The sequence below is a fragment of the Lemur catta genome, chromosome 1 (assembly GCF_020740605.2).
Source record: "Lemur catta isolate mLemCat1 chromosome 1, mLemCat1.pri, whole genome shotgun sequence".
NCBI lineage: Eukaryota > Metazoa > Chordata > Mammalia > Primates > Lemuridae > Lemur > Lemur catta.
This window is the reverse complement of record NC_059128.1, coordinates 60114379-60136686: the sequence shown is the minus strand read 5'-3', so window position 1 is coordinate 60136686 and position 22308 is coordinate 60114379. Positions and strand designations below refer to the sequence as shown.

Sequence of the window (22308 nt, the reverse complement as noted above, 5' to 3'; positions counted from 1 at the left end):
AAGAAAAAACAAAAATCATATAAAAATACAGTGTTGATTTTTTTTTCCATTTATTCACTTTTCAAAGAAAACATCATATGCAAGAAGGCATTTGCACATAATTTCTCAACACTAATAATACCTGTGAATTATATGTGTTTTTAAAAGCATGTATTGAACACAGATCTGGTTGAAAGAGATTACAATCTAAGGAACCATGAAATCTTTTTCTCTCTCTAAAATTTGCCATGTTTCTATTTTAGAAAAGCCTTTGCAATAAATAATATACATAATAGAGGCAAGAATCATTTTATCCTAACTTAGCAGGAGCTTTATCTTCGCTATTCAGGTACTCCATAAGGTTGAAATCTTTCAAAAAGCCTGAGCCCCCCTCAGGCTGAGGCAAAAGTATTTATATAGACATTAAGTATTTATGCAGCAATTTATATTTTCAAAGCCTTTTGTAACCATTCATTAGTTCATCCAAATAACTTCCTTTTGAAGTATGTGAGTGCTTTGTTTCCCAGACACAGAGAGTCAGATTCAGAGGGGTGACTGACACACCGTTCAGAGGCCTTAGGTCAGACATAAAAAAATGATTGTATCTCAGAACTGATTTCCTAAGGGTTCTGTGCAAGCTCCTCTGCTTTGAGTCTTTAAAAATAGGTAAGACCCCTACTGAAATACATTAGTTATGATTTTTGTTGTGGTTCATCTGCAGGCAGAGGAACTGAGTAGGTGATTCTAGCTCTGGAGCCCTAGCTTTATATACTCTTGGGATATTTATTCCCACAGGAAAGCTCAAAAGTAGGCTGGAAATCAGAGGACAAAACTAATATCTCTACCTAAGGGACTGAGTACTGCTAACATGAAATATTATGAAGGGAAATTTACCCCTGTGCCACACCAAGGCAGATGTGGGGACCCCACATGCATGACTGTGTTCATCTCAAAAGACCCTATCCTGCACACACATTAGTTTCCTACTAATATGCTAATTTTGCCTCTTCTTCCTTTCTTAACTACTATGGTAGCTTCAGTCCAAAGATGGCCTCCATTATTAACTCCTTTCCTCCTCCTCTGCTCACATGTGTGCATGTGGTCTCTAACATCTGGGCTGCCTATGACTTCTCTGACTGCTAGATATGGAGAAAGTGACGCTATGCCAATCCCAAGCCTAGCCTTCATTCTCCTCTCTCTCTCAGAACGCTCACTCTTGGGGCACTCCCTCTTGAACCCCTGAGCTGCCATGCAAGAAGTCCAGACTCCTCTGCTGGAAACATGGAAAAGCCACATGGAAAAGCACTGAGGCACCAGGCATGTGAGTGAAGTAACCATTAATATTTTGGATGTTCATTCCTGTCAAGCCCTCCCTGACTACTGTCTGATAGCAATCACACAAGAGACGCCCATGTTAAACCCCAGGTGAGCCCAGTCATTCCTCAGAACTGTGAGGATAATACTAAATTATTTTAAGCCACTATTTTAGAGAGGTTGGAAATAGATAACCAGAACAACCACTGCCAATGTTGTCCTCTTCATTGCCCTGTGTCTTCACACAGTGATGAGAGAACACTGCAGGCTCGGAGGAGCTCAGCTAAGCTAGAAGGACAGGGCCACTGAGAATTGGCCGCGTGGTATACAGGTCTAAAGGCAGCCCTGTGAAACATTGGTAAAGTGATTTAACCTCTCCAAGTATCAGTGTCTTCATATGTAAAATGGGACTAATGATATTACCTCAAAGGGCTGTGAGGATTTAATAAGCTAAAGGACATTAATCACCTGACACAATGCTAAGATAGGCAGATCCTCAATAGCTATTAATATTTGTATTATCATTATTGTTATTAGTAGTACTGCCTAAGCATGCTAGACTCCCTTTTGAGTGTCTACCCAATCCACAAGCCATTGCCCTTTCTCATAACTGCTTTCAGAGTCATCAAAGTGGGCATCCAGAAGACATTTGTGATGATCCCACCCCTATGTCATAGCTAATTGGACTAGAAGGAGACAATTGACCTGAGCTGGGCCAATCAGATTCTTGATCCTTTCAAAAGGGAAATGAGACTGAGAGAAGCCAGTTCATTTCTGTGTGTAGCTGCATTGAAAGTGGGCAAGAGGGGAGCTAAAAGACGCCCAAACCCTACCTTGGTCTCTGTGGACCAAGAACAGAGAAAGTCATGTTGAAGAAAGAGAGAAGGAGAAGGAGGGGGAGGAGAAGGAAGAGGTGGAAGAGTCAGAGAAAGAAGATTTCCTAGAACCCTGATGGTTTTCTAGGTTCTGTTTCTTGAATCTTTCAGAAACCTAATGTAAGCCTTCTCTAGGGTGTTGTAAAATGGACTTATATCCTTATAACACCATCCCCTTTTCTCTTGAGCCAACTTAAAATGGTTTCTGTCATGCATTCGGAGTCCAAACAAAAGGAGAAGGATTGAAGGAGGAAGCTTCATATAGCATGTCATTAGAGGCCTCCCTATGACAAAAAGCAGTCAGGATCCAACCTGAATCCACTGAAGTAGTGCCTGAGCCTTACCCATCCCTGTCTCCCTACTGCTAAGGCTTTGTTCATCATTGCTAGAATGGTCCAATGCCCTTTTTTTCATAACAGCTTTATTGAGATATAGTTTATTAACCATACAATTCACTGATTTAAAAGCGTACAATGCAATAGTTTTTAGTATATTTGCAGAGTTGTGCATTTATCACAATTGATTTCAGAATATTTAATCACCCCTAAAAGAAATGATGTACCCATTAACAGTCACTTTCCATTTTCATCCCCATCAGCCCCCCACCTTTAGGCAACCACTAATCTACTTTCTGCCTCTATACATTTGCTTATTCTGGGCATTTCATATAAATGGAATTATATAATGTCATCTTTTGTGACTAGTTTCTTTCATTTAGCATGTCTTCAAGGTTCATTCATATTGCAACATGTTTCAGTACTTCATTTTTATTGATGAATAATATTTCATTGTATAGATATATCACCTTTTATTTATCCATTCATCAATTGATGGACATTTGGGTTGTTTTCACTTTTTGGCTGTTATGAATAATGCTGCTATGAACATTTCATGCATAAATTTTTGTATAGACATATGTTTTTATTTCTCTTGGATATATATATCTAGGAATAGAATTGCTGGATCATATGGTAACTCTATGTTTAATAGTCAGAAGGTTTTCCAAAGTGAATGCAACATTTTATATTCTTAGCAGCAATGTATGAGAGTTCTGATTTCTCCACTTCTCACCAGCACTTGTTATTTTCTGTCTTTTTAATTACAGTCATATAGTATGTGTGAAGTGGTCTCTCACTGTGGTTTTTATTTGCATTTCCCTGGTGAGTAATTATGTTGAGAATCTTTTCACATGTTTATTGACCATTTGTATATCTTCTTTGGAGAAATCTCTGTTCAAATTCTTTGCCCATTTTTAATTGGGTTGTTTGTCTTTTTGTTGAATTGTAAGAATTCCTTATATATTCTAGATACAGATCTCTTAAATGTATGATATACAAATATCACCCAATGAGTAGGTTGTCTTTTCACTTTCTTGATGGTGTCCTTTGAAGCAAAAAAGTTTTTGATTTTGATGAAGTCCATTTTGTCTATTTTTTCCTTAGTTGCTTCTGCTTTTAGTGTCATATCTAAGATATCATTGCCAAAACCAGGATTGTGAAGATTGACCGCTATGTTTTCTTCTAGGAATTTTGTAGTGTTAATTAACTCTTACGTTTAGGATTTCAATGCATTTTGAGTTCATTTTTTTAATGATGTGAGGTAGGGGGTCCAACTTCATTTTTTTATGTGTGGATATTTAGTTCTAATGACACTACCTGTTGGAGAGACTATTCTTTACCTTGTTGATTTGCTTTGACACCCTTGTGAAAAATCAATTGACTAAATATGAATATTTATTTCTGAATTCTCAATTCTAATCCATTGATTTATATGTCTAATCCTATGCCAGGACCACACTATCTTGATTACTATAGCTTTATAGAAAATTTTAAAATTAGGAAATATGGCCGGGCGCGGTGGCTCACGCCTGTAATCCTAGCACTCTGGGAGGCCGAGGTGGGAGGATTGCTCAAGGTCAGGAGTTCGAGACCAGCCTGAGCAAGAGCAAGACCCCATCTCTACTAAAAAAAATAGAAAGAAATTATCTGGACAACAAAAAATATATAGAAAAAATTAGCTGGGCACGGTGGCACATACCTGTAGTCCCAGCTATTCGGGAGGCTGAGGCAGAAGGATTGCTTAAGCCCAGGAGTTTGAGGTTGCTGTGAGCTAGGCTGACGCCATGGTACTTTAGCCCAGGCAAAAGAGCGAGACTCTGTCTCAAAAAAAAAATAATAATAAAATAATAAAAAAATAATAATAATAAAATTAGGAAATATGAGTTTCCCAATTTTGATCCTTTTTTTCAAGAGTGTTTGGGTATTCTGGGTCTCTTGAACTTCCACATGAATTTTCAGACCATCTTTTTAATTTCTGCCAGGAGGTCACACAGAGTGTGCTGAATGTAGAAATCAATTTGGACAGTATCATTATCTTAGCATATTGTTTCTGATCTATGAACATGGGATGTATTTTCATTTATTTGGGACTTTTAAATTTCTTTCAGCAATGTTTTGTGTTTTTTCAAAATACAGTGTTGCATTTTTTTGTTAAATGTATTCCTAAGTGTTTATTCTTTTTTGATGTTATTTTAAATGGAATTTATAATTTTCTTAATTTCGTTTTGGATTATTCATTGTAAGTACATTTATATAAGTAATATAAGTAATATATACAATTAATTTTTATCTATTGATCTTGTATCCTACAATCACGTTGAGTTTGTTTATTAGTGTATTCCTTAAGATTTTCCATATACAAGATCATACCATCTGCAAATAAAGATAGTTTTATTTATTCGTTTCCAATCTGGATGTCTTTCATTTTATTTTCTTGCCTAATTGCCCTGATGAGAACCTCTAGTACAATGTTAAATAGAAGTGATAATAGCAGACATTTTTGTCTTATTCCTGATCTTGGGGAAAAGTATTCAGTCTTTCCCCAATAAATATGATATTAGCTGGTTTCCAATGTCTTCTTAGTCACTAAATATTCAAGTCAAAATATACATAACAATTTTGAGATCTCAAATCTTCATGTTTACAAGTGTCTTAGTCTGTTTGGGCTGCTATAACAAAATGCCTTACACTGGATAATTTATAAACAACAGAAATTTATTGCTCACAATTCTGGAGGTTGGGAAGTCCAAGATCAAGGCACCACCAGACGTAGTGTCTGGTGAGGGCTTGTTCTTCATAGATAGCACCTTCTATGTGTCTTCACATGGCATAAGGGGAAGGTGGCTCTCTGGAGCCTCTTTTATAAGTACATTAATCCCATTCACAAGGGCAGAGCCCCCATGACCTTGTCACTTCCCAAAGGCCCCACCTTCTAGCACCATCACATTTGTGATTAGGTTTCAACATATGAATTTTGAAGGGACACATTCGGACGATAGCAACAAGTATGAGTAAATACTGTCCACTTTTTATGAAGACTTGAAAAAAATCTGTTAGTATCCATATTCCACAGTACTTATACATATATAATAGCAGCAGTTTACATTGGGTCATGGAGAGAAGTATCCAGGAGTGAATCTCATAATACAGTCCTGGCTCTCTCCTTAACTCTTGGATCTATTCTGAATCTCACTCTTCCACAAAGTGGAGTTACCAGCCATAGCTCCTTCTATTTCTCTGTGAGAACAACCCAAGTAAGTATAAAAAGTGTTTTGGAAAATGCAACACCTTAGGCAAATATAAAAAAATTATTATTCATTCCTCATAAGCTATCTAAAGATTTTCTCATGTATTGATAATATTGTTGAAGCAATCAACTCATTTGCACCCTTTATATGTATCATTGATGGTTCTGTATTATTATTAATGGATAAATATTTTTTGAATTTCCAATCTAGACAAAAGAAAATTTTCTCTAAATTCAAGTCTGCTTACATTTAATTAAAAACAAGAATTCAGGCCCATTCTCTAAACATTTTTCTATATATTTTAAAAATGAAGTTTTTTACCTAAATCAGTAAAAATATTTTGAAATGATTCACAAATTAATTTTTCCTTAAGTATTTTTAGACTTGTGTTATGCTAGAAACATGTCAGTTAAAATCTTTCCCCTTCGGTTTCATCATTTGTAAATTGAGGGGATTAAAGAGCATAACTATAAAATCCTTTCCAATGACAAAATTCACAAGTTTTAGATTCTTCGAAAAAGTCTAAGTAAGATTATTAAGCTGATGTAAAATTTTTCTAAAGACTCATTTGAGTAGATGTCTGATTTATTATAATGTCTATTTCAAATATTATTTTTTAAAATTCTCTGTTAAATGATGTTTTTCACTTTTTCCCAATATCAGCATTATTTTTTCTTTGATGTCAAATAGATTACTTGCTTTCCAACATTTAATTATGTCTATCATAAGTAAAACTTTTCATATAATGGAATTATTTAGACAACATTACATTAATGGAAAACATTATTCTCAGGATTAATTCCCAGATGCCTTTCATATATATTTATTTGCACTTACCTTAATGCATGATGGCTTACTACTATTTTATAGCACAATGATTTGTGAAGTAATGATCACTCAATAAATGTGGCTCTATCTTGCATATTCACATAATCTAAGGAATGCCAACATCACTTTCTCTGGGAAGCCTTCTCTGATTTTTAGCCCAGATCTGATTCTGACATGAGTTCACATAGCTGTGCACATTTCCTTCACAGTATCTAATATCACGTTTCTCTATTAATAATTATTAATGTCTATCTACCCACTATTCAAACTAGAGAAACATTGCTTCCCCAGTGTTTAGGATGGATAAGTAAATAAATAAATAAATGAAGTAAAGTGTCATTACTGGAGTGTATTTCCACTACATTTCATTTATTTCCTTTTTTTTTTTTTCCCCCGGCAATAATGAAAACCTATAAGCTCCTCAATGATAGAAGCTAAACCTTTTTTCTTTTGGGGCCCAACACTTAAAAATCAACTGAAAATAGAAGGAAGGGAGGGAGGAACATGGCTGAAAAGTCTGTGTCGGAGCCCAAGGCCATTTAAAGTTGGCCAAAGTCAACCAGGGAATGCTAAGCCACTGCCACAAAAGGGTCCATCTGGCCACCAGAGTCATTAAGAGTTTTCACTTCTACTCGGGTTTAACTTCCTTGCTTTTGCCTTGATTTCTAGAAATCCAGCCCAGCTTAGTTTGGAACTTTTGGTAACACTTATTCCCAGACTCTGGTTTATCTCAGCTCTTTACTTTTGGCCCTACCTATTTACCAGTCAACCACCTTTCTATGGAAAAGGCTTTCCCAAGATTCCTGAGCTTTAGCTCTGTGCTGTCCCTATGAGGCTGTAATCATTGCCACAGTAACCCCCAGAGAAATCTGCCTGCTGAAACTTAATTAGCAATTCTGATGTGGTTCAAGATAGGGTCCTAATGTTTTCAACTTCTTTATGGTTAAAAATCATATTTAACCCAAATTCTATATTTTATTTTTAAAATCAGTTTAAACAGAATAATATGGGTTAGAAGGAGGCTCACTGTGACTTTATGCCCACTGAGGAGGCTAGATTTACAAGGCAAGCACTGAAGATATTTATTTCTGCCTGCAACTGCTCTTGCAACACAAGTAAAGGCACTTGGGTAATAGCTGGTTAAGATAACTTATGTCCATTGACACATTGCTTATCATGTTAACAAGAGTGATAAAAATCAAAATGCAAACTTTAATTTTGAACATTTTTTTTTTTTTTTTTTTTTTTTTGAGACAAGAGTCTCACTCTGTAGCCCAGGCTAGGGTTCAGTGACAATATCATAGCTCACAGCAACTTCAAACTCCTGGGCTAAAGCAATCGTCCTGCCTCTGCTTCCCGAGTAGCTGGGACCACAGTCATGTGCCACCAAGCCCAGCTAATTTTTCTATTTTTTGTAGAGATGAGATCTCATTCTCCCTCAGGCTGGTATTGAACTCCTGACCTCGAGCTATCCTCCCACCTCAGCCTCCCAGAGTGCTAGGAGCACAAGCGTGAGCCACTGTGCATATTTTATTTATCTGAAAAAACGTTCTTTATTAAAATAATGAAATCCATATTATTGAAACACAATTACATATGTTGTACATTATCATTCAAAGCAAATCAAGGGAGAACAAAAAATTAACTACTGGACAAATGATTTGGTTGGAGGAGGGAGAGTGGAGAGTCACTGTTTATCTTGTACCTTTCTGTTCACTTTGAAATTTCTAAACATGTATATCTACAATTTTTATTCTTTTTAAATATCAGCAAGTGTTATCTACGTCGAGAGACTGTGAAACATATTTTCAATGTCTTATTTATATTTTGTACTTAAAAATCTAATATTCCTTTTAATGAATAAATAAGGCAGAGACTTTTTAAATCAAGAAAATGACATTTAAAGGAATATTGAAGGAATAAAACTACCTAGGTATGTCCTGACCAATTTAAAATGTGTTTACTCACTGCCTAATGATCAAACATTGGAAACCTAGCTGACAAAGCCTCCGAGCAACATCCTGAAAAGTAGTCCTAGGCCTCAGCCAGCACAGCAGTCACACTGAGAGGGACCTGCCTCATGCTCTGGCTCCTCTTGTTTCAGAGAACCAGTTATTTACTCAACAATGAGCATTGGCCTGGGTACTTGTTATGTGTTATTAATATTTACACAATTAGGACTTGGTAGTAGTTCTTGCCCCCAAGTCACCTACAGTCTAATGGAGGAGAAAGATGTATATAAAACAAATAATTAAAATATTCTGTACACAACATGCCAGGGTGCATAGAGGAAGGAAGAGCTATCTTTAGGGGGAGAGGATAGAAGACATTTCATTGAAAAGAAAATGTTGCCAAATCTTATGAGGCTGAAAATCAAACTACTTAACCAAGAAACAGTTCAAAACATGGGAACATAAGATAATGACACTCAAAATCTTCATTTATGGTAGCCCCAAGCTCCATTTCCAACCTCATCTCCTGCTGTATGTGCCAAAAAATACTATGTTTCCATCATGTGAAAATCCAACCAACACCAAATGCTCTGTTCATTTTCATGGGATATTTTGCTAGTGCTCTTCCCTATGGGTTGAATGTTCTTCTTTTTCAGTCTGTCAGAATCCTAATTATCCTTTACTTAATTTCATCTAATTGCCTCCCTACCCAATGCTGCCAATTGGAGTTCCCTTCTTCCTTTAACATTTTTATCATTTACTTTATACCAGGCATTGTTATAAATCTTTTACATATATTGACTCATTAAATCCTCAAAATAGCCATTGAGATAAGTACCTATATTACTTTCATTTCAAAAATGAAGTAACAAACATGTAGCAAGGATAAATAACTTGCTCAAGGTTATACAGTAATAATGGCTTCGACCTGTTGAGAACTAATTGCCTGACACAATTGGTTTATTTATTACTCATAACAACTTTGTGAAGGAGTTGTTGCTTTGTCCATTTTAGAAGTGAGTGAGGGAATGGAGGGTTAAAGAGGTTAATAACAAGCTCCTGCTGCAGTAAGTGGGTGGAGCCAGGATTCAAACCCATCTACACAACAACCTCACACTCTATCATATCCTTCACTCTAACCACTGCCATGACATACTCTCTCTCTTTTTTGTTGTTACTTTTGTTTTCTACTTTATTTCATTTTTTAATAGTTGAGTTATTTGTCTTTTTATTATTGAGTTGAAAGAGTTCTTTATATAGTCTTGATACAAGTTCCTTGTCAATATATATTTTGCCAATATTTTCTCCCATTCTATGTGATGTCTTTTTACTTTTTGAATATTTTATTTTATTTTATTCTATTTTAGAGTATTATGGAGATATAAATGTTTTGCTTACATAACTGCTTTTGTACAGTTTGAATCAAAGTTATAAGTGTGCCCATCACCCAGATAATGTGCACTGTGCCCATTAGGTGTAAATTTATTCATCCCCTCCTTCCCCTCCCACCTACTTGATTTCTGATGAGTTTTATTTCCATATGTGCACATAAGTGTTCAATTAGTTCCAATTTAATGGTGAGTACATGTTTTTCAATTCTTGTGACACTTCACTTAGAAGAATGGTCTCCAGTTCCATCCAGGCTAAAACAAGAGGTATTACTTTACCATTTTTTATGCCTGAGTAGTACTCCATGGTATACATATACTACATTTTATTAATCTACTCATGCATTGATGGACACTTGGGTTGTTTCCACATCTTTGCAATTGTGAATTGTGCTGCTATAAACATTCAGGTGCAGGTGTCTTTTTTATAAAATGTCCTTTTTTCCTTTGGGTAAATACCAAGTAGTGGGATTGCTGGATCAAATGGTAGGTCTACTTTTAGTTCTTTGAGGAATCTCCATGCTACTTTCCATAGAGGTTGTACTAGTTTGCAGTCCCTCCAACAATGTATGATGTTCCTATCTCCCTGCATCCATGCCAGCATTTGTTGTTTTGGGACTTTTTGATAAAAGCTTTTCTCACTGGAGTTAGGTGATATCTCATTGTGGTTTTGATTTGCATTTCCCTGATGATTAGAGATGTTGAAATACTCTCTCTTTTTACCTACTTCCTAACCCGATTCAGCGATCTCTTGAAACAATGACCCCCCTCCCCCATTGTATGGATGTAGAAACTGGAGCCCAGAGAGGTGCTCAGGTCCCATTCCCAGACCATGGTTCTTGCCACACATTGCCTTGCCTTCCCCAAAACCTAAGAGGGAGTGGATAACCAGTCACTGTAATTGCTGACATCCTATATTTACCTCCATGTCCTGGGTGCCTGCCCTCTAGGTGTTCTTTACAGCAAGATAAGAGTCTCCTGAAAAAGAAAGCAGAAGATTCTATTGCAGGTGGTCCAGAATCTGAGACCTGCTATGCAGACATGTTTACGTGAGCACACATACATGCACCAAATTAATCTATGGGCAACCAGGGTAATCAATTTTAATGCATGAATAAAATAACATACATATCTGTGATAAAAATGAGTAAATAAGGTTACTGCTGAACCAGAATAAAATCCAGACTATGCCCAACTCAATGAAAAAGGTAAGAAATGATCATATCTGCATATGCCGGTTTCATGTGAGTTGAGTTGCAAATCTTACTGATTCTGTCACTGTCCATTTTGTGTTGCTATAAAGGGACATCTGAGGCTGAGTAATTTATAAAGAGAAAAGGTTTATTTAGCACCCAGTTCTGCATGCTGTTCAAGATGCATGGCACCTCCAGCATCTGTGCTGAGTCAAAACACGGTGGAGAAGGTCAAAGAGAAGTGGGCGTGTCTGAAGAAAGAACAAACCCAAGGAGCACACTGGCTTTATAACAACCCACTCTCGCAGGAACTAATCCATTCCCCTGGAGAACCAATCCAGTCTTAGAAGAGCAAGAATTTACTCACTACTGGGAGAAAGTCACCAAGCCATGCAACAGAGATCCACCCCCATGACCCAAACTCCTCCCACTAGGCCCGACCTCCCAACATCACAATACTGGGATTTAATTTCAACATCAGATTTGGTAGGAACAAACAAACTTTATCCAAATCATAACAGTCACCCTCTACAAACTGTTTCAATTTTTTTACCTCTCCTTTCTTTAATAAACTACTTTATTTTTTAAAATCGATATTCTTTTATGATTTCCACAGTAAAGATAGACTTTACTTAAGATCATTTTATACATGTAAACAGCTAAATGGAATAGTAGTGCTAAACTAGCAGAAGTTCTTTAAATATTTTTCCATCAGACTTTGTATGGATTTATTGTACCTTTTGGTGCACAGGAGTGGTATTTCACTGTTTGTGAAGGGGGCTGCTTGACACCTTATTATGTCTATGAACTTGTTTGTTTTAAAATGAACACGATACAGTGAAAATGATTGAATCTTAGTTTCTCAAATACTATCTAACATCACATTCCAGTTACAGAAATAATTTGAATGTGTGATTAGAAGAATAAATGCAAAATTTTAATAGCAGCCCAATTTTGCAAAGTACTTCACAGTTTATGAAATACCTTCACAAACATTATTTCAATTTGATTATCACAACAACCCTATAAAGTAGGGAGAGTAGGATTCATGTTCCAATATTACTTGTGTGTCTGTGTAGTGTGTTTATATAGTGCTTGCCTAGATTTACACAGATAATATAGTGGCAAAATCAGCTGAAATGCTTTAAGCCAAGTTTGTTTCCGCACACTGTTTATCTTTTTAATGGCCATGAGGGATTTTAGAAGTCATCTAATACAAGTCCCACGTGTCATAGATGAAGAAACAGCACAATAGAAGTACAGTGACTAATCTAAGATTATTAACCAGTTAGCAGTAAAATTCTAGAAACCAAAGCCTCCTGCCTTTAGAGCATTTTTTCACTATACCATATTAACTCAAGTTGAGGACAAGCTATTATGAAAGAAGGTGAAGAATGTTGCTAATTTGGTTATTCATTGCATTAAGTTTCTTCCCCGGGGAAAAGTGTTTTGGTATGACCACATGTATCATACACAGTCCTGCTTCATATTGTTGGGTTTCTACCAACAATGCTAAATGTGCAAGTGAGTTAGGAGATAAATAGTCATCACTGCAACCTGCATTGCCCCATCTTCCACCCTTGTGAAATTCTAGGCCCTACAGCACTCCACAGCCCTACAGTAATGCAGAGAGAGCCACAGTTTGAAGAAGTATAGCAAGAAGAGGTATGACAAGGCTGGGAGGGGCTTCAAAAGAAAACAGCAGTTGTCTTGGTTGTGCTTACAGAGATCTCAACTCTCCACACAAAGCTGAACGCCCACGTGAGCCCTGCTCCTCAGCAAATGCGCCAGGGCTCACCACCCCCACCAGAACTCCTCTGCTCCCCGGTTAAATTTACACTCCTGTCCAGCACTGTGGGAATGAGACCATAGCCGATCCTGTCTGACCAGATGGGTTGAGAGTCTCTGTCAACACCAGTACTATTTTGTACCACTGACTGAAATACTTTCAACATTATTCTTAGGAATTTTTTATTATAGAAGTAAAATTCTGAAAATTTAATAAAGTATTTCTTCAAACTTATTGGTCCTTCTTTTAAAAAAATATTTAATATGTCTTGGCCACTATTCTATGTAACAGTTGAGAAAATGGGCTTTAGAGTTAGACAATGCTGGATTTAAGCCCTGAATCTTCCATTTATTAACAATGGGATCTTAGACAAGTTACTGGACTTCACTAAACCTCTCAGGGTTATCATGAGGATTAAATAAGACTATATATATAAAACTAATAGCATAGTGCCTGGCATTGGATAAACACTGAATAAATAATAAGTATTGGGATTTTTTTCTATAAAATGTGCCAGGGTTCGCAAAGATATGGTGATCTTTGGTTTTTCAAATATAATGATTGAGCACAAATATGTGCAATGGGTAGTTAAGTGACATTTGTTCTTTTTTTTTTTAATTTGGCAAACACTGATTGCAAACTTGTCATGTACTAAACATTTGCTACAAAGAATGATTAAAACCCCTTCCACTGTCAAGGGGTTCAGATACTAATGAAATTTAATTCAATCATATACATTACTAACAAATTCCTCGTGCATTATCCCTACGCCTTGCAGATATCTGCCTCCTCCCTACTGCAAACTTGCTGATGGCAGAGACTATGTCTTACTTGCTAGCATCACAGTACCTACTTACCACACTATCTGGCACTTAGTCAGAACTCAGTAAACAACTGTTAAATTTGACTTGAATGAAATGGAATCATTGTGCCTAGGAAGCACTGGTATGTATGATTTAAAAATTTAGTGGATATTTTTAATTCATATAACTTTCTTTTAAGACTCACAATCTTCTTCTTATGTTTTCTCATTTATTCAAACAATACTTCTTTAGGAAAAATAGGAGTTGATATTATTATTCATATTCATATAATATATTCCTACATAAAATTAAGTAGTAATGTTAAAGTAGTAACAAAATGGATACAGTTAAGTTCATAATGTGGAATAAGGCCGGGTGTGGTGGCTCACACCTGTAATGCTAGCGCTCTGGGAGGCCGAGGTGTGTGGTTCATTTGAGCTCAGGAGTTGGAGATCAGCCTGAGCAAAAGCAAGACCCCGTCTCTACTAAAAATAGAAGAAATTATATGGACAACTAAAAATACATACAGAAAAAATTAGCCGGGCATGGTGGCACATGCCTGTAGTCCCAGCTACTCAGGAGGCTGAGGCAGGAGGATCACTTGAGCCCAGGAGTTTGAGGTTGCTGTGAGCTAGGCTGATGCCATGGCATTCTAGCCCATGCAACAGAGTGAGACTCTGTCTCAAAAAAAAAAAAAAAAAAAAACTTTATTTCTTTCCTCTTTCTAATAAAAAAAAAAAACATAATGTGGAATAAGATAAAACTCTGTTGTAGGGTATTCAAGTATTTGAATATTCTAACAGCGTACTATCAACCAAATAACATTTTGAACTACGTATGACATCTGTCACCTACTAATGATCTAATTGGATTCTACTGATCTAGGCGGCCAAGAGGAGTCCTTTGTTCCCTTAGAATTACCTAGGAATCACACTGCAATCTATGGATACCATTGTAAAGATTGATTTCCCCAGACAGGTGGATTATTCAACAAAGAACCAGTCCTGGCCGTAAACTACCCCTCAATTCTATAGCAGTCACAGTCTTTTAAGGTCTATTCACCTCCTCTCCCTGCTTCAATACCAGAGATTTCTGCCAAAATTCTGTGGCTGAGAGACTATGAGATAATATTCAATTTTAAAGCTATGCGTCCATAATATGACTCCAAGGAAGGAGGCTCACCGTCTATAATGAATGTTGCCTGGTTTACTCTAGCCAGAGTTTATCCCACAGATTCTCTATCACGCAAAAGGAATAAAAAAGAGAATGAGAAATTAAAATCCATTGATAAAAGAGTATAATTCCACTAGGTACCTAGAGCTTCTAGCAATTGATTTCAAGTAGATGCTGCCTGATTGCTTCTCACCTTATTTATATGCAGAAATCTCAATTTCTATAGTGTTAGTGGCAATCTTATTAGCATGACTGCATCCTCCATTAGTGACTGTGGTCTCTCCTCATTGTTCATCTAAGGCACTTTGTGGAGAATAGGACCGAGGAAATGATCTTACTAATTCTGGCAACATCCTGAGTATTGCCACTTTCATTGTAGATGGTGTGATAAATGGATATATACACATTCTGGTTACCTGGGAAAACAGCTCCAGGAAGAAAATCCACAGCTGAATATTAATTTTCATAAGAAAATAAACGCAAGGAAGACACGTAGAGATAGCATGAAGATCTGATTGGGTCAAATCCCACAAAATGAAAGTTTATTCTTTGGGAGATTGGGTATCCTGTTCTGAAAAACTCTGATTTCTGGTTCTCTGGTATTTTCTATCTTTGTCCCAGACTGAGAGCTTAATTTGAATCTGAACACTTGGGGCTCAGTGTCAAACTGGTAATGGATTTGTAGAAGTTCATTATATTAATAGTGACACCTGAAGTAGAAAAATGAATTTTATCAGCCTTTGTGTTTATTCTATTTTATACTCAAACAAGTGCAAACAAGTGTTGCACTGGGTCCCTATAAAAAAAAGGGGTGTTTCAAGGGACTAGAAGATAGGAATAAGAGTCTGGGTAAGCATTTTAAAGCAAAGGAATAGAATACCTTGAAGCAAAAAAGAAGTCAAATGCTTAATCCATCTGAGAATCAGAAAGGTTCCAGGATGCTTTGTTTGAATTACACCTGAAGGTGTGAAGTTTGGTAAAGTTTAACAAAAACCATAGTAAATACTCCATTGTTATTTTATTTGTAATTTTGAACTGCTAAAGAACTCTGGTATGGAATTAAAAATCAAAATATGTGCTAAAGTTCAATATGAAGCAATGCTAAGGGGCTATCTTTCTTAAACAGACTATACCCTATCACAAATAATCATGATTTAAAAAACCTACAGTAAACTAAAATGTTTATCTGACTTGGTTTCTGGGCTTGGGAATGAGTCCTTTATTGATTTCAATAACATTAATTAACTTAAATAAACACTAATTAAATATAGGACATGTCTTTGCTGAGTGCTTCAAGATACAGGAATGTGACCTCCTTGAGAACAAGAACAGAGTCTTATTTATTTAGTCAAGGAATAAAAATAGAGAGAAACTAAATTACCATGCATGGTATATATAATGGGAGAAATGTAGAAAAACAAATTGCTATGCTGCTCAAGGCAGGGAAAAATCACCACTATTTGTGAAGGCAAAAATAGACATCACTTATATGGGCCCTGGTGGATGGTGAGGATTTTGATCGGCACTGAGGCATGGTTAGGAATTTGACATAAGAAGAAGCAAAAGAACATAGTGTCTAAGACCATGAACTCTACCTGGATTTCAATTCTGTCTCTACTATCAATCAGCTATGTGGTTCAGGGAAAGTCATTAAAACTTTCTCACCCTGACTTGTTTATCATAAAATGGAGCTAGTAATAATACATATTTCTTAGGATTGCTGTAATAATTAAATGAATTAATATACACAAAGTGCTCAGATTACTGCCTGGAACATATAAAGTCCTGTAAAAGAGATAGCTATTATTATTCTGTGTAGAACAAAGCCATCATTAAAAGAACATGTGTATAGAATAATGAATAATTGGTTGGAGTGGAGGGCATAAACAGGGGAGTAAAAAAGATAAAACTATAATGATAAATTGATAGTCTATCATAGAGAGCACTGAATATCAGAGGAGTTTGTTCTAAATTATGTAGAAAGGAGGGAGCCAATAAAGTTTTGTTTTCTTTTTGTTTTTAATCTGGAGGCCAGATGAAATTAGAGATGAACCTTAGGAAGACGAATCTGGCCTTGGTGCAAAGGGTGGACGGGCCATGGTGAGATAGACAAGATGTGAATAAAGGCTATTGCAGAAATCAGACCAGAAGTAATAAGAGACTTAGTTAGGATCATAGATGTAGGAATGGAAAAGGGAAGGTATTCTTTCATCTGTCCATGATAAAAATTAAATAACTTAGATATCAGAGAGAATTTTCAAAAGGTTACTGATGACTCTGCAGTAGAAGATTATAATGTAATTAAATAAAATAGAAAAGTCAAGAAACTCCCATGGAGTAATGATGAGCAGCTTGCCTTTGAATGTGATGAGTTTAAAGTGCCTGGAGGACATCCTATTGGCACTTAAAACTATGTGTCTGGAGATGACAATCTAGAACTATCTGTATAGAGATAACAGTTGAAGAAACAAAAATAGATAAGATCTCTGAGAGAGAAATGACTCCCAGAATGAAACCTTAGGAAATCCCATTCTGTAAAGAGCACAAATAACCAGAAAGTAGGCAGGGACCAATGGCCTGAGAAGTGGACAAGATCATGTGTAGAGTCACCCAGGCTTGATCGACATCAGTTCTTTATCACCATCTTATTTCCTATGGAAACAGTCCCACCTAACTGAAATTCCATAGCTTCAAGAGAAAGAGAAATATTTTTCCTTAAGTTGCTATGCTTTTCATGATTTTTTGTCACTATGGAGGAGTCTTAAATATGCTCCCGGAATGCAAGATTTAACCTGATCTCAGGTTCAAACTCTGAGCCAATGAAAACTAACTTACAGAAGCATCTCATATGTTGATGTATAAGGACATAGAGATCATTCCCTCTGATCTGACTCAAGTTTATTACCAAACAATGATGATGATGATGATGTTGATAACAATAACAGAAGAGATAACTATGCCTATTTTCACAATCACTGTATATATTAATCCTTCAAGAAGAATATATTTCCCATACTTTAATCTTCTGCCTTTTTGATATGAAGACTATTCCCATACACCCAAAGTACAACCTATAGAACTGAGGGAACATTAAATTGATAAAATTCTTTTCTTCAAGGAAATCAGTCTGTATGTGTCACCCTTAAACTGGCATTGGCAATCCCTACATTCTCTCCGTCTCCCTCCCTCCACGTATTCAACTTTCTTCTTAACACTAAAATTGATCCCATTGCCTGGAATTCCAGCTAACTTCACTTTAGATCCCACCAGTGCCATACCAGGTCACTTGTTTACATTGTCCCATTACCTCTAGCATCTCTGAAGCACTCAGTCCACAACCCCAGAATTTATCTTGTCTTTTTCTCTTCTTTTGTTCCTTTTACTGCCAGAAAAAAGCCTTTCATTTTATTGAGTCCCTTGAATCATCTTATAAAGTCTTGTCCAACCCTATTACCTTTGATCAATTCCTATTTGTGTGATTTTTTAAAAATTTACTTTCCTATGTTTATTCTTTTTTACTGAACTAGAATTTATCATGTATCAATTGTTGTAGACATTTGTTATTTTTACATCCATTTATTCTCTTTCGAGCCCCTCAATTTTGCTTTGAAAGAACTACTTTATTTCCACTATTCATATAGGCAATTTGGATAGATCCCAAGAATAGAATATGTGACTTGGGCATAAGGCAATCACAGCATTTCATGACCTGAAACGACAATCATTGACACAGGGATAAGCAAATGAACTGGTTTAGGCCGACTAGAGTGGGTCCAAAAACTTGTGTGGGAGCTACCAAGAAAGTCACTTTTTTCTTAGAGGCAGGATGCTGTGGTGATAGAAGTCTGAAGTCACTGGGGAATACCCCTGAGATTTCAGGTAAATCAATCAGTATATCCCCTTAAAAAAATGAATCCAGTTTAAGTTGGTTTTCAGTCAGTTATAACCATGCATCCTATTGATGCATCTATTACATGTCAAGCACAATCTTCGGTGTTAGAGAAATATTAATGGAAATAAAATAGACATATTCATGCCCGCAAAGAACTCACAGCACAGTAGATAAAATAAACATATGTAAAGATTACAAATCATCAAAAATCAAGAACTAGAAAGTGCCTTGGACTCTAAGTTTTAAAGAACTAGTTGAATTACTGTTTTGCAGATGAAGAGAATGGGGTATATTGACATGCAACTGAGTTTTTCCAATTGGTACCATCCATCAAAAATGTATAAATAAGTAAATTAATAACCTGCAAATTGGATAGGAGAAAGAACAAACCGTAATATAAACAAAAAATAGACTATAGCTCAGCAGAGAATATACGACTATGTGGATATAACTGAATGAACAAAGTAGATCAAAGACTACATATAATATGATACTGGCTTAGTCTACTTGTGTTGCTACAAAGGAATACCTGAAGCTGGATAATTTATAAAGAAAATAGGTTTATTTGGCTCACAGTTCTGCAGGCTGTATGAGAAGCATTGCACCAGCATCTGGTTCTGGTGAGGGTTTCAGGAAGCTTCCACCTATGGCAGAAGGCAAAGGGGAGGAGGCATCACATGGGGAGAGGAAGGAAACACGAGAGCGATGAGAGGGGTGCCACAGTATAAAACCACCAGCTCTCACGTGAACTAATAGGGTAAGAACTCACTCATTATCACAGGGAGGGCACCAAACACCTCCCACCAGGCCCCTTCCCCAACACTAGGGATAAAATTTCAACATGAAGTTTGGAGGGGACAAATATTTAAACTATATCAGATGCCATTTATATAAAGTTCAAAAGTAAGCAAATTCTAAAATAAATAAATTATGGATATATACATATATTAAAATTATTTTTTAAGTCCCACTCAGGATAGTGGTTACTTCCGTGAAGGGTAGGTAGCAGCCAGGGGTTTGCAATGAGCAGGTGACATAGAGGAAGCCTCAATGATATCAATAATGTTCCACAGCTTAAGTTTAATGGTGGCCTCCTTGGTATCCAGTTTATAGTCATGTTTTATAACTTGTACATATATTATACATTTTTATGTAGCAAATAGTTTTTAAAATATGCTTTTCAATACTATCTCCCAAATAGGCTGACTCCCTCATACTTATGTTCCATGTCTGTAACTTAAAAAGCTACCACTAGTCATGTTGACTCTGATACTACTAGGGTTTTAACAAGTCTTGGTATGATTCATTATATGAATCACGTTTCTAGATTTAGGCAGGTATAGTATAAGATGGCTTTAAGTTCAAATGAATATATTTTCTTGGTCCCATATTTCTACAGTGTGATTTATATTTTTAGGGTGATTCAATTTTGAATACTGAAAAGGAGACTCAGAAAATGACATTTACAACATTAATCCAAATGTACGTACAAACATCCTTAAAACACTTGTCCATTAGTTCCAAAATTCTTCCAATAAAAACAACAGATGAATGATTTGATGACAGCCACAGCTGCAGTTGTGTTGAACTCCTGGGTTTGTTTCATTTGAGTTTAATTATTTCTAATGAAACCTCTCCCTCTGTTTGGCCCTAACTAAGGTGTAGGATCACTTGAGCTGTGCTGGCAGATCTCAACTTGTAAGCACAAGTGGCCTCTTTAGCCCACAGGCGTGCTGCCTTACACCTGGTACAGGCAGAAAGAGAGAGATTAGGACCTGTGGGTGTAGCTCAGTTGTGTCTGTCAACATCAGTCAATGCCAAGCTGTGGGAACAATTGTCAAAAATGTAGGATCAGGTCCTGCTCATGAATTAGCTTTTCATCCCATGCAATCATGTTACCATGTACCTACCACATACAAGGCACTCAACCAGGTGTTTGAAGTGATTAAAAGGATAAGACCTAGTTCCTGCTTAGAGGAATTATTCCCCAGGTAAATGTTAGAGCAATGGTTCTCAAACCCTAGCTTGCATCAGAATCACCTGGAGGGAGATTTTTGGGTTCCACAGTCAGAATCTGATTCAATAGATCTGGAGTGGGGCTCAAGAATTTGTATGTCTATTCCAAGTGATCATGATGCTCTAGGTTCGTGAATCACGTTGTGAGAATCATTGTGATGGATTGTTTCAGAGGTCCAAGAATCTCTCCAATTGTTATTAATAGCATACTGGATAAGTAGCCAGTGAAAAATTGACTTGAAATAATTTTTCTTCCACATGTATATCAAATATATTTTTAAATATCATTGGCACTGGTAGTGATAACAATAATCATTACTGTTGACACAGTGAGTCTTTATTTCATGCCAGGCAGTGCTAACTGCTTTACCCGTGTTGCTTCAGTGGATCCTCACAGAAACTCAGTAAGGTTGGTATTATTATCTCCATTTTACACAAGGAAACTAAGAATTAGAGATGTTAAGGAACTTGCCCTGGACCAAGTTTTCTCAGTCTAAGAACTTGACATTTTGGGCTGAATAATTCTTTGTTGTAGGTGGTTGTCCTGTGCATTGTAGGTTGTTTAGCAGCCTCCCTGGCCCACTAGATGCCAGAAGTAACCCCTCTTCAGTTGTGACAACCAAACTGTCTCCAGACACTGCCAACTGTCCCCGCCTGCAGCTGAGAAGCACTGCCCTAGACAGATAGTTTAGGAAATGCCTAGCCATTTAGCATCCTCATCTACCAGGAGGTCATATGTATTTTTACTTCAGAAGCACAGAATGTTAAAGCTGGAAAGAAAGTTCGAGATTATCTGAATGGATTCACTCACTTTCAGAAAAGGAACACATGGTCCATAGACGTATTACAGAGCTCTGCCAGCAACCAGGAGGAATTCAGATATATACTGACTCCTATTAATACAACGCACAAACTTTTCCTCATTTTGCTGCCCCATTTATTCTCAAGAAATATTCCCAGCCCATGTGCCCTCATGACAAGTGTGTTTTACTGTCTGCCAGCAAACGCTCAAAAAGCAACTGGCCTGGCTTCTTCTCCTTGCATGCCACAGAATGGATGAGAAAACGAACGTATTGGGATCCCTGGGGAAGTTTTGTAAAAAGACAGGTCCAAACAGAACAAACTGATGGGAGATGAAGACACTCATATAAACCTGCTGGGGTCTGCCTTTCAAAAAGACAGCTCTGTTGGTAAAAATACAGAGTTTGCTCAATATGAAGAAATCTTGTAATCATATACAATTACAAAACCTGTAAATGTTAGCAAGTTGAATCACTCACCCAAGTAGTTTTCCTTGTCCAGAGTACAAATTGCAATAATTGGATGAAGACATCTGCACTATTTTAACCTGTCATGTTAAATATCTGTATTTTGTAACTCATCTTGATATGTGTTAATTGAGCAAAAAAGACATCTTTAAGATGGTTATCATAAGATAATCACACCCTAGGGCATTGTGAGACAAGAGGTACTGCTCTAGATCTGTGATTCTCCAAGGATATGATTATCACATGATAGCT

The 22308-nt window shown here is 36.6% G+C and overlaps 1 protein-coding gene across 5 annotated transcripts in view; it reads right to left on the bottom strand.

Annotated features, from left to right (window-relative positions):
• PRKD1 (protein kinase D1) overlaps window positions 1–22308 on the bottom strand; it is a 768557-nt gene that overhangs the window by 588853 nt on the left and 157396 nt on the right. For all 5 annotated transcript variants that reach the window (XM_045569394.1, XM_045569403.1, XM_045569402.1 and 2 more), the window contains one exon: window positions 10845–10900. The gene's annotated coding sequence lies outside the window, so the exon portion shown is untranslated. The remainder of the gene's footprint in view (window positions 1–10844; window positions 10901–22308) is intronic.